Genomic DNA, 12,811 nt, shown 5'->3' on the forward strand with positions numbered 1-12,811 from the left:
TTAGGGTGAGTACATGCTGAGAGAATGTTCAGTTTTGGGTGAACTTTCACTTAAAGAAGGTAAAAAATAATTACTATAACTGGTGCTAGCTAAAATGGGAAGGTGAATGTTAACACTATGGACAAATTTCAGAGTGATTCTTGTCTGTCTGTGTAGTGCTCTTGAAGATCAGAGAATTGTTTGGGAGCGGTTTTGATTGGTCCACTCTCATTGTCGTCTTTGTTAATATTGTGAGCATATTGAGGATAATGGCGATCAGGGTGCAGCCTCTAAGGCCCATGCTGACGTCACTCATTGCTGGGGCCATAACCTCTCAAATTTACATTTTTCTGATGTTTTTTGTTAGACAGATCCATTCATGACAATTTTACCCTGAGCAAATACAAAGTACAGCTTTGTGGATGTATTTTTATAATTAGTGCAATGTAAGATCATTAGCCCATCTTTAGTTAAAACTTGCAGAGCTCCGATGCCCTTGATAACAGTTTATCTTACTACCAATACCAAACGTTAGAATTTCTAATATTAAAGAAGCAAGTCATTAAACTTACCTGCAGTTTTCTCTGTGTATCATCTATTATAAACTGAGTGCATTTTTCCTCTAGAAATGCTCTAGAAGAGTCTGCCTATGTACGTGCTAATGCAAATAATTACAGGGATTTATGAATAATAAAAAAAATGAACATAGAAAGACCTTCAGCCCTCAGGAAAAGACGTTGAGTTTCACACCGATATACATCTACAGTAATTTGCAGTATTTACAGTTGAAGTCAGAAGTTTACATACACCTTAGCCAAATACATTTAAACTCATTTAAACAATTTCTGATATTTAGTCGTAGAAAACATTCCCTGTCTTAGGTCAGTTAGGATCACTACTTTATTTTAAGAATGTGAAATGTCAGAATAATAGTAGAGAGAATTATTTATTTCAGCTTTTATTTCTTTCATCACATTTCTAGTGGGTCAGAAGTTTAAATACACTTTGTTAGTATTTGGTAGAATTGGTAGAATTGTTTAACTTGGGTCAAATATTTTGGGGATCCTTCCACAAGCTTCTCACAATAAGTTGCTGGAATTTTGGCCCATTCATCCAGACAGAACTGGTGTAACGGAGTCAGGTTTGTAGGCCTCCTTGCTCGCACATGCTTTTTCAGTTCTGCCCACAAATTTTCTATCGGATTGAGGTCAGGGCTTTGTGATGGCCACTCAATACTTTGACTTTGTCCTTAAGCCATTTTGCCACATCTTTGGAGGTATGCTTGGGGTCATTGTCCATTTGGAAGACCCATTTGGGACCAAGCTTTAGATTCCTGGCTGATGTCTTGAGATGTTGCTTCAATATATCCACATACATTTCCTTCCTCTTGATGCCATCCATTTTGTGAAGTACACCAGTCCCTCCTGCAGCAAAGCACCCCCACAACATGATGCTGCCACCCTCATGCTTCACAGCAGGCCTTAAAATACATCCACAGGTACACCTCAAACTGACTCCAATTAGCCTATCTGAAGCTAATTGACTAATTGTCTAAAGACTTGACATCATTTTCTGGAATTTTCCAAGCTGCTTAAAGGCACAGTTAACTTGGTGTATATAAACTTCTGACCCACTGGAATTGTGTTATAGTCAATTAAAAGCGAAACAATTTGTCTGTTAACTACTTTGGAAAAATTACTCATGTCATGCACAAAGTAGATAGTTTGCTAATATGACTGTGGAGTGGTTAAAAAAATTGTTTTAATGATTTCAACTGTAGTTAAAGTTTGATACTGTATTAATTTGATAAAAAGTAATTTACTGTTATTAATGAGTGACATCACATTGCAATGCAAATTATAGTTAAATACTGTATGATTAAATACTGTATGTTAAATACTAAATTATAGTAATTTACTGGTCTTTTTACAGTTATATACCATATAAACTTCAGTAAGGGTTAACAGTGTATTAAAATTAATATGAAAACAATAATGGGGCATTTCCAGAAGTCCCTTCACAACCCGTCTTATTTAATGATATTATATTGAAATATTTGTTTCTTCTAATTTTTTATATTAGTTATGAACATTTAGTGGTTTTATGTTACATTTAATGTTGTTTTTTTCATGTTTATTCCATTGTTTTATTGTCACACCTCGTGTGTCATGTGTGTTAACCTGATGTTTGTGTGAATGACTATGCAATGTCTATTATTAGCCATTGCTTCCGGAAGGGCCACTCTTGGTGAACTTTGTCCTTTAAAGTTTAAAAGTGCAAAGCAGAGTTTTGTAATTCCAGTAGGTTGGTATATTAAAATTACATCATTAAACTCCTGAGACCCAAGTGTGACTGCTGTGTGCATTTTCAATTCCCAATTTGTTATTTGTAACAAGTAGCCCCTAATAATATATATATATATATATATATATATATATATATATATATATATATATATATATATATATTTGTTTTTTTGTTTTTAAGACCAAATAGTTTTGCTAAAATTGATGTCCACATATGTGGACAGTGAGACTAAGTTGTGAAATTTTCAATAAAACCAAGTTATAGAAATTCAGATTTCTTTTATTTTTTTATCAGATTTTTTATTATGTTTCCAGAATTGTTGGTTATTCATGTTTTTGAGACGTTACAGACATTACATCATAAATTAGCGTAAACAATTCTAATGATTCAAAGTAATGACCAGCATCATCCAATCACTGCCAGCCATGTTAAAATAAAATAATGATACATTGTAAATTCTGAATCTGTGTACTGATTACTTTGGGCCCACCACCCATTGGAGAAACCGTAGGAGTCGGATGCGCTGCCATATGGGCGGCAGTGAAGGCCGTGGGCCTCGACGGACCAGACCCGGGCAGCAAAGGCTTGCTCTGGGGACGTGGAATGTCACCTCACTGGGGGGGAAGGAGCCGGAACTGGTGAGGGAGGTGGAGCGTTACCAGTTGGATCTGGTGGGGCTTACATCGACACACAGTTTTGGCTCTGGATCCGTACTCCTGGATAGGGGATCTTCTCTGGAGTTTCCCAGGGTGTGAGGCGACGGGCGGGTGTGGGGATACTCACGAGTCCCCGGCTGAGCGCCACTACGTTGGAGTTTACCCCGGTGGACGAGAGGGTCGCCTCCCTAAGCCTACGGGTTGTGGGGGGGGGAAACTCTGACTGTTGTCTGTGCATATGCACCGAACAGCAGTTCAGAGTATTCGGCCTTCTTGGAGACCCTGAATGGAGACCTGAATAGGGCCCCAGTAGGGGACTCCATAGTGATGCTGGGTGACTTCAACGCACACGTGGGAAATGACAGGGACACCTGGAAAGGCGTGATTGGGAGGAACGGCCTCCCCGATCTGAACTCAAGTGGATGTTTGTTATTAGACTTCTGTGCTAGTCATGGTTTATCTATAACAAACACCATGTTCGAACATAAGGATGCTCATAAGTGTACGTGGTACCAGAGCACCCTAGGCCGAAGGTCGATGATCGATTTTGTAATCGTGTCGTCGGATCTGAGGCCATATGTTTTGGACACTCGGGTGAAGAGAGGGGCAGAGCTGTCAACCGATCACCATCTGGTGGTGAGTTGGGTCAGGGGGTTGGGAAAGACTCTGGACAGACCTAGGAAGCCCAAGCGAGTAGTGCGGGTGAACTGGGAACATTTGGAGGAGGTCCCTGTCTGCGAGATCTTCAACTCACACCTCCGGCGGAGCTTTTCAGGCATCCCTGCGGAGGTTGGGGACATTGAACCGGAGTGGGCAATGTTCAAAGCTTCTATTGCCGAAGCCGCTGTGGAGAGCTGCGGCCTCAAGGTTTTAGGTGCCGCAAGGGGTGGTAACCCTCGAACACCATGGTGGACACTGGTGGTCAGGGAAGCCGTCCGACTGAAGAAAGAGGCCTTCTGGGATTTGTTGTCCCGGAGGTCTCCGGAGGCAGTTGCAAGGTACCGACAGGCCCGAAGGGCTGCAGCCTCGGCCGTGAGGGAGGCAAAGCAGTGGGTGTGGGAAAAGTTCAGAGAAGCCATGGAGAAGGACTTTCGATCCGCACCAAAGTGCTTCTGGAAAACCGTCCGCCACCTTAGGAGGGGGAAACGGGGAACCATCCAAGCTGTATACAGCAAAGATGGGATGCTGTTGACCTCAATCGAGGAGGTTATTGGGCGGTGGAAGGAACACTTTGAAGAACTCCTAAATCCCAACACGCCCTCTATGCTAGAGGCAGAGCCGGAGGCTGATGGGGGATCAGATTCTATTTCCCTGGGGAGGTCACTGAGGTAGTCAAACAACTCCGCGAGTGGCAAAGCCCCGGAATTGATGAGATCCGACCAGAAATGCTGAAAGCTTTGGATGTGGAGGGGGTGTCATGGATGACACACCTCTTCAACATTGCGTGGAAATCTGGGACAGTGCCTAAGGTGTGGCAGAACGGGGTGGTGGTTCCCTCTTCAAAAAGGGGATCAGAGAGTGTGTGCCAACTACAGGGGTATCACACTTCTCAGCCTCCCTGGTAAAGTTTACTCCAAGGTGCTGGAGAGGAGGGTTCGGCCGATTGTCGAACCTCGGATTGAAGAGGAACAATGCGGTTTTCGTCCTGGCTGTGGAACGACGGACCAGATCTTTACTCTCCGCAAGGATCCTGGAGGGGGCCTGGGAGTATGCCCATCCGGTCTACATGTGAATTTGTGGATCTGGAGAAGGCGTATGACCGGGTCCCCCGGGAGAGACTGTGCGAGGTGCTGCGGGAGTACGGGGTGGGTGGGGGGGTCCCTTCTTAGGGCGATCCAATCCCTGTACGTCCAAAGCGAGAGCTGTGTCCGGATCCTCGGCACAAAGTCGAGTTCATTCCATGTGGGGGTTGGTCTCCGCCAAGGCTGCGCTTTTTCACCAGTCCTGTTTGTGATATTCATGGAAGATGTGCGGTTTGGTGGGCTGGGGATCTCATCGCTGCTTTTTGCAGATGATGTTGTCTTCATGTCATCATCGGTCCGTGACCTTCAGCTCTCACTGGATCGCTTGGCAGTCGAGTGTGAAGCAGCTGGGATGAGGATTAGCACCTCTAAATCTGAGGCCATGGTTCTCAGCAGGAAACCGATGGAGTGCGTACTCCAGGTAGGGAAGGAGGTATTGCCCCAAGTGAAGGAGTTCAAGTACCTCTGGGTCTTGTTCACGAGTGAGGGATATAGGAGCTGCCCCTGCGACCCGACTTCGGACAAGCTGTTGAAGATGGATGGATGGATGGATGTACTGATTACCAATGTCCCATATCTGCCAAACATGTTGAGTATCCAAACATCATCTGCAGCCTGAAACTGGATTTTTAACCAGATGTTAGGAGTGAACGCACTTGGCTTTATAGGAAACCTACTGGATGCTCCATTGCTCCCTAATTAGGGAATGACTGTCTGTCGGCACTGGTCTCAGAATAGTTTAAAATGCACCTTATTTTCATCCTATATACAGCCTCTAAACTTTTACAGCTTTTGGATGCATCCATTGCTTCTCAATATGATAATGCACTGTGAATGTGGGATATTTTAAGGAAAATTAGCCCATGGTCCACATATGTGGTCTTTATGTTTAACAGTGTGCCATTTTATGATATATCAATAACATTTTTAAAATGGATAAATCGGATAACACTAGAGACTCTGCTCTTTTGACTCAAACTGGTTTTAATGTAAAAACTTAATGAGATTTCTTACCAGATGTAGTTTTGTTGCCGCTTCTCCCAAAGACAAACTCAGCTGAGATTGGCACCATGTTGTTTTGTCACATGACTCAGTGCATAGAATGTTTAATCATTTAATAACAGCCTAGAGTCTCCTGGAATGAGATTAGTCAGTTTCAATTCAATTATTTTATTTGTCTTTAATAGCGAAGCCAAAACGTAATGTCCACTCATGTGGATGTGGGTTCTCAGGAGGTTAAGTGATATACATGGTAGAGAACTGTAAATACAGGCATCAAAATGTCATAATGCCTGAAACATGGTGTGGCAGGGCGGAGGGCGGGGCCGGGTCGTGATCCTACACACCCGGTCCCGTATTAGGCTAATTATGCCTCCATGAGGTTTAAAGGCTGACTGCAGAGGGCCGTGCGGGAGAGAGAGATCATTAGCGTGATCATGGCCGTCATGTGTGTGTTTATGTCTTCTTTTAAGTTTATCATTAAAACTATTATTTATATCGTCAAGCCGGTTCTCGCCTCCTCCTTTCCATTGATTACGTTACACTGGTGCTCCTTTCCATTGAATACTTTACACATGGTCACTATATTTTTACGATGAATTTCTCACAACCAATTTGTCAATTAAACAGGATTGTTTTTACAGTGTACAGAAAAATTGTAAAGAAATAAAAAAATTCAGAATGATAACAGAAAAAGGAGCTAAAATCTGTCACTGCATCAGCCTAGTGATGTTTTTTAAGATTCCAATGAAGCTTCACAGACAGCAGCTTTCTAGAACTGTTGAACTGAAGGATCATCCAGAACGTCATCACAGCTGCAAATCATCTTCTGACTAAGAGACTTGCTCTGTTTGCTTGAGCTGGCTATGAAGAAAGTTTACAGCCCACATTGGGAGAGAGAAAATGAGTAAGAGTGAATAAGAGAGACTAATATTATTATAAAGCACATTTGATAATCAAATGTGTTATTCAGTCATTTATGCGGATAGGACTAGACAGTTTTACGCATTTATTACGGTTTGATGTAAATTCAGAAGACATTAAACGAGTGACATAAATTCTTATGACGTAATCCAAAAGTGTTTCTTCACAGTCATACTGTGAATCACAGTGTGTGTGCATGTGTGTGTGTGTGTGTGTGTTCTTACGAGCTCAGAGGACTGCAGTAGGCGGTGGTGTTGCTTCCTTTGCATGATTTATCTTATATTAGATGCCCTGTTTTTGTGTGTGCCAACAAATAATGAATTGAATAATGAAGTATACTGGAATAACTACATGAACACAGTTGACTAAACTAGTTTCATATGTCTCTTTTTCTAAAACTACCCTGTATATTTTAAAAGATTGTCTTCTTTACTTCTGCATTGATTAATTATAGCAACAGTTCTATATGATGTGAGGTAAGTGAGGACCCAAAAGCGATATAACAGAAAGCAGTCTTTAATGAAGTTCAAAATTAGATCACTACAAAACACAAAGTCTTCTCCTTGAGAGGCGAAAAGGTTAACATAAACAATCCGCAGCGCGGACGAAGAATGAAGGGAGCAGTCCTCAGCGCTCCTTAGCGGGCCTCCCTTAGGCGGCTGCCGGGGCTTGCAGTGTGACGCCGACAGGCTGTGGATTCCCCTGGGGTTGGCAGGGATAGAGGGGAGAGCGTAGGCACCAGACCTCTAGCAGCGAGGGGCGAACTGAATAGAACACAAATCCAGGTGGTTAACGGAGGGTTGCAGAGGAGCGGGAACAAATACAGGACAGGACTGGACAGCGACAATTCTGACGGTAGACAGAAACAGCGTGTAGCGTTCTCTAGTGAGACTCAGACAATGAAGGCAGAGAAAGCAGGGAAAGAAGTAGAGCGCTAATCAGCGGGGAAAACGGAATCAGGTGGGGAAGAATTACACGAAGAATTAGGGGGAGACGAGAGACAGCTGGGGAGCGAGGGAAAAGGAGAGAAGTGACAAAAGAGGGCCAATAGATGGCATGAGAGTAGAAGGAAAGAACAAGAGCAAAACATACGATATGACAGGACAAGACATGACACTATATACAGAATAGAAGTCAGTCATTGCACTGATTTATTGCATTACCCACAGAAATCCTTTTGAATCAGGTTTATGAAACATTATATGATTTATTAATAGAATACATTTCTGTCACAATGATGTACATTAGCTAAAAACAACTCACCCTCTGTAACTGAAATACATGTGGAGTGAGGTGTACTTGAAAAAAACTTCCACACAGAACTCTTTTTTAAAAATATTTTACTCAAGCAATGTCACGCTGAAATAAGTCGTGCTTTTAAAACTTTTACTTGCACATGACACATGGATGCCTTCCACAGGGAAGTGTAATGCATGGTAAGTAGTCTATTAGACAACATCACCCTGCATTAATAGCAACAGAAACGAGTTATAGAGCTGCACACACAGACCTCAACACTTGGTGCACAAAACATCATAATGGTAACAATCAACAGGTAAATTGTTTGATTATGAACAGGTCATTTTGAGTAGAAAATTAACTGTAGACTTCACAAAACAAGAAGTTACCAAACATAACAAAATCAACAATACAAACGGTGTAAATCAACTTGCAATTAGTGAAACCATGCAAGCTCATGAATTAATCCTGTGGAGCACCTATTCCAGTACAGAGTAATTTTAGTACACGTAGTGGGTCTGGTCAGGACCAGAGGGCTAGGGAGGAAGAACATCCAGGGAGCTCAAATCTAGTAGACTCTCCTGAGGGAAAGAACGCAAGCACCACAGCCTCGGGACACGTTTTTGTTTTGGTGTTGTAGGTGCGTGTCACACATTCTCTAAATATAAAAAACAAGTATTAAAATATAATCAATATAATATAAATATGTCCACACAGTATATATTAAAAGTAAGAATAAAAATAAAAGAGCAGCAGAGTAAGTACAGTGGCATGTAGAGCCAGAGGTGGAGTGTGGAGAGTGTCAGGGTGGGTACCGGGCCTTGTTAATAAGGCAAGTGGCGGATGGGAAGAAACTGTTCTTGTGCCGTGAGGTTTTTGTCCTGATGGACCTCAGCCTTCTGCCAGAGGGGGAGTGTCTCAAAGAGATTGTGGCCGGGGTGGGAGAGATCAGCCACAATCTTTCCAGCACGCTGGAAAGCAGGGTCCTGGAGGCGTACAGGTCCTGGAGCGGCGGCAGATTGCTGCCAATCACCTTCTCTGCAGACCGGATGACACGCTGCAGTCTTCCCTTGTCCTTGGCAGTAGTAGCAGCGTACCAGATAGTGATGGAGGATGTGAGTATGGACTCGATGATGGCTGTGTAGAAGTGCACCATCATTGTCTTTGGCAGGTTGAATTTCTTCAGCTGCCGCAGGAAGTACATTCTCTGTTGTGCTTTCTTGATGAGGGAGCTGATGTTCAGCTCCCACTTGAGGTCCCTGGAGATGATAGTTCCCAGGAAGCGGAAAGACTCCACAGTGTTGATTGTGGAGTCACAGAGGGTGATGGGGTCAGGTGCAGGTGAGGCTGAGTTCTTCCTGAAGTCCACAACCATCTCCACTGTCTTTAGAGCATTGAGCTCAAGGTTGTTTTGATTGCACCAGGTCACCAGGTGGTCAACCTCCCACCTGTAGGCGGACTCGTCACCATCAGAGATGAGGTGTCGTCCACTCGTCATCAAGGTGTCGTCCACGAACTTCAGAAGCTTGACGGACTGGTGACTGGAGGTGCAGCTGTTAATGTACAGGGAGAAGAGCAGAGGAGAAAGAACGCAGCCCTGGGGGGATCCAGTGGGGGGGATCCAGTTCACAAGTCATTCTCACTCCCTATTGGCCCACTCGGACTTGGTTCTCTTTCTCAGGGACGGGGCACGCTCTGGCATCCGCACCCAGACCTCTGGAACCTCCAGGTCTGGCCCCTGGATGGGATGCGGAAGAACTAGCTGATCTACCACCTGCTGTCGTAGACACGATCAACCAAGCCAGAGCTCCCTCTACCAGGCAACTTTATGCCCTGAAGTGGCGCTTGTTCGCAAATTGGTGTTCTTCCCGGGCTGAAGACCCACAGAGGTGCGTAGTTAAGTCAGTGATTTCATTCCTGCAGGAGAGGTTGGAGGAGAGGCTGTCCCCCTCCACCTTGAAGGTGTATGTAGCTGCTATCGCGGCCCACCACGACACAGTAGACGGCAAGTCTTTGGGTAAGCATGACTTAATTATCAGGTTCCTAAGAGGCGCCTGGAGGTTATATCCCTCCCGGCCAAGCCTGTTCCCCTCCACAGCCCCTTCATTGCTGTGTCCGGTACGTGCTTTGCATATCTACTTGGACCGCACGCAGAGCTTTAGACGTTCTGAGCAGCTCTTTGTCTGCTTTGGTGGACAGCGGAAAGGGAACGCTGTCTCCAAACAGAGGCTTTCCCACTGGGTAGTGGACGCCATTACATTGGCTAGCACACCCAGGCCGTGCACCAGTGGATTCAGTGGAGGAATTTGCCGTCCAAGACCAATGCGGGTACTCAATTTACCCTGTACTGGAATAGGTGCTCCACAGGACAGGCTCCCACGTGGACTTTTCCCCTTGTGTGTATTTCTGCGGTACGGTCCCCTTGCAAGCGGACCCGCGTCTCCCTTGGGCAGTCCTCACGGACCCCTGGTCGCCGTGTTTGTAGCAACTCCTCCCTCCCAATGAGGTAGGATTTACCACCGCGCCATTCTCCACATGTGACCTAAAAGCCCATGTGATGTATTTCACCTCTCTTTACCTCCCCCAGTCTGGGCAGGTGTGGTCTCCGCAAGGTCTTTCCCCCCTGAAAGAATAGGAAAACTGGGAAAGAACGCCTTCCCCGATGCGTGTGATAGGGTTAAGATAGCTCCATAACTCTATGCGAGAAACATAGAGAGAGAAAAGGCGCGGCTGGCGCGGCCTGCTCCCATGCTTGGCACGTCGCCTTGTTCCCCTTATCGGGGTGTAAAGAACCAGAAGGTTTTGACAATTTTATGGGGCGTTGGGGAAGGGTATGGGCAGCCTGGCACAGCCTGTTGTTTTGGCACGCAAGCTACCTGCCCGCACCTGTGTCAGCGGCGCACGTACACGGTTCAGCGCATGGCGTGATTTAAAATGGACCCCTAGTGTCACTTCTTCGACACAACGTTGAAGTGAGCGACAGACGGGGAACGTCTAGGTTATGGATGTAACCTCCGTTCCTCCCGGCCACGTCGCTGAACTGAGCCACTGTTGTGGCCGAACCTCATTGTCGGCTCCTCAGAAAAATCCTGAATTCAATTTTCCTCCATTTATACCCGTATGTCCGGGGCGGGACATGCAAATTCTGTCTGCTAATTTCTCATTGGCCTTTTCTCATAGAACAGAGATGCAAAAGGCTCTCAAGAGAGACCCCTAGATTCGTTTCTTCGACACACTAGACGTTTTGTGTTTTATTACTGGCTTTTTCGCTTTCCCTTTTTGCATGCAGACTCTTCTTGGTTCGAGGTTTCTTTATTTAAAAAATGGGTGATTCCCCAGAGGGCTGCCTTTATTTTATTATCCATGGTCAATGTTGCTCATTTGTTGTGGCTACAAGCTTTCAGCTTCAAACTACTACCACAACACTGGTGGCCAAAAGTTTGGAATAATGTACAGATTTTGCTCTTATGGAAAGAAATTGGTACTTTTATTCACCAAAGTAGCATTCAACTGATCACAATATATAGACAGGACATTAATAACTTGAAAAATTACTATTACAATTTGAAAAAAAACAAAATTCAGAACTTCTTAAACTACTTCAATGAGTTCTCATCAAAAAATCCTCCACATGCAGCAATGACAGCTTTGCAGATCCTTGGCATTCTAGCTGTCAGTTTGTCCAGATACTCAGGTGACATGTCACCCCACACTTCCTGTAGCACTTGCCATAGATGTGGCTGTCTTGTCGGGCACTTCTCACGCACCTTACAGTCTAGCTGATCCCAAAAAAGCTCAATGGGGTTAAGATCCAGAACACTCTTTTCCAATTATCTGTTGTCCAATGTCTGTGTTTCTTTTCCAACTGAAACCTTTTCTTTTTGTTTTTCTGTTTCAAATGTGGCTTTTTCTTTGCAATTCTTCCCCTACATGAAACTAGTGTTGAGCGGGTACTTTGGTGAACTAAAGTAGAAATTTCTTTCTGAAACAGCAAAATCTGTACATTATTCCAAACTTTTAGCTGCCAGTGTAAATCACCACACATATACAATCACTGTATAGCTGGATCTTCTTTTCTTTGTGGACATGATGTAAACACACGAGGCACGGACAGATGATGGAAGTATGCAATTTACCGCCAAATCCGTCCCGACAGCTCTAAAATATTAATATTTATAATAGGCTTACTTTAATGAAACATGGTAAGGTAAAAACATGGTTTGGAAGACAAACTGTTGTGTACTTGCTCATTAATGAACTTTTGTTCATTTCTAACAAAAAATAAAAATCTTACAAAGTGTAGCTTTAAAGAAATACAACAAATGTCGTGGATGTGTAAAGGGATCACAAGTCAATTACATTTCATTTCATTTTTTATTTAGTTTGTTTATAAAGCACTTTCCAACTGCATGGTATCTAAAGTGCTATACATTCATAAAAGCCAGAAGGAATACAAATATATTTTAACAAAATCTTTAAAAGTAGAAATGCTAGGAGCAGCTCTAATTTCTAACTTCAAGCAGCAGTCCGTTCCATAATCTAGGCCCTTCAATTGAAAAGGCACGATCACCTTTTGATTTCAAATGAGATCGGGGCACCGAGAGTAATAATTTGTTAGATGATCTTAGTGTTCTCTGAGGCTGCTGTAGGCCATCCCATGGACTGCTTTAAACACATACAGTAATACCTTATATTTGATCCTAAATTCAACCAGCAGCTAAACGAAGCCAGAATTGGCAAGATGTGATCCCTATTCTTTGCCCCAACAAACAGCCTTGCTGCTGTGTTTTGAATTAGCTGCATGTCTCAAGTACATTGCAGTAATCTAAATACGATGAAATAAAGGCATGAATCACTTTCTCCAAATTACTGTATGTAATTGGTGTAGGTTGTGAGTGCTCTAATTTTGAACCTCTTCCAAACATGCCAATAAAGAATAAAAAACACCATCACCAGATTTCAAAG

This window comes from Xyrauchen texanus, chromosome 16, assembly GCF_025860055.1.
Source record: "Xyrauchen texanus isolate HMW12.3.18 chromosome 16, RBS_HiC_50CHRs, whole genome shotgun sequence".
Classification (NCBI taxonomy): Eukaryota; Metazoa; Chordata; class Actinopteri; order Cypriniformes; family Catostomidae; genus Xyrauchen; species Xyrauchen texanus.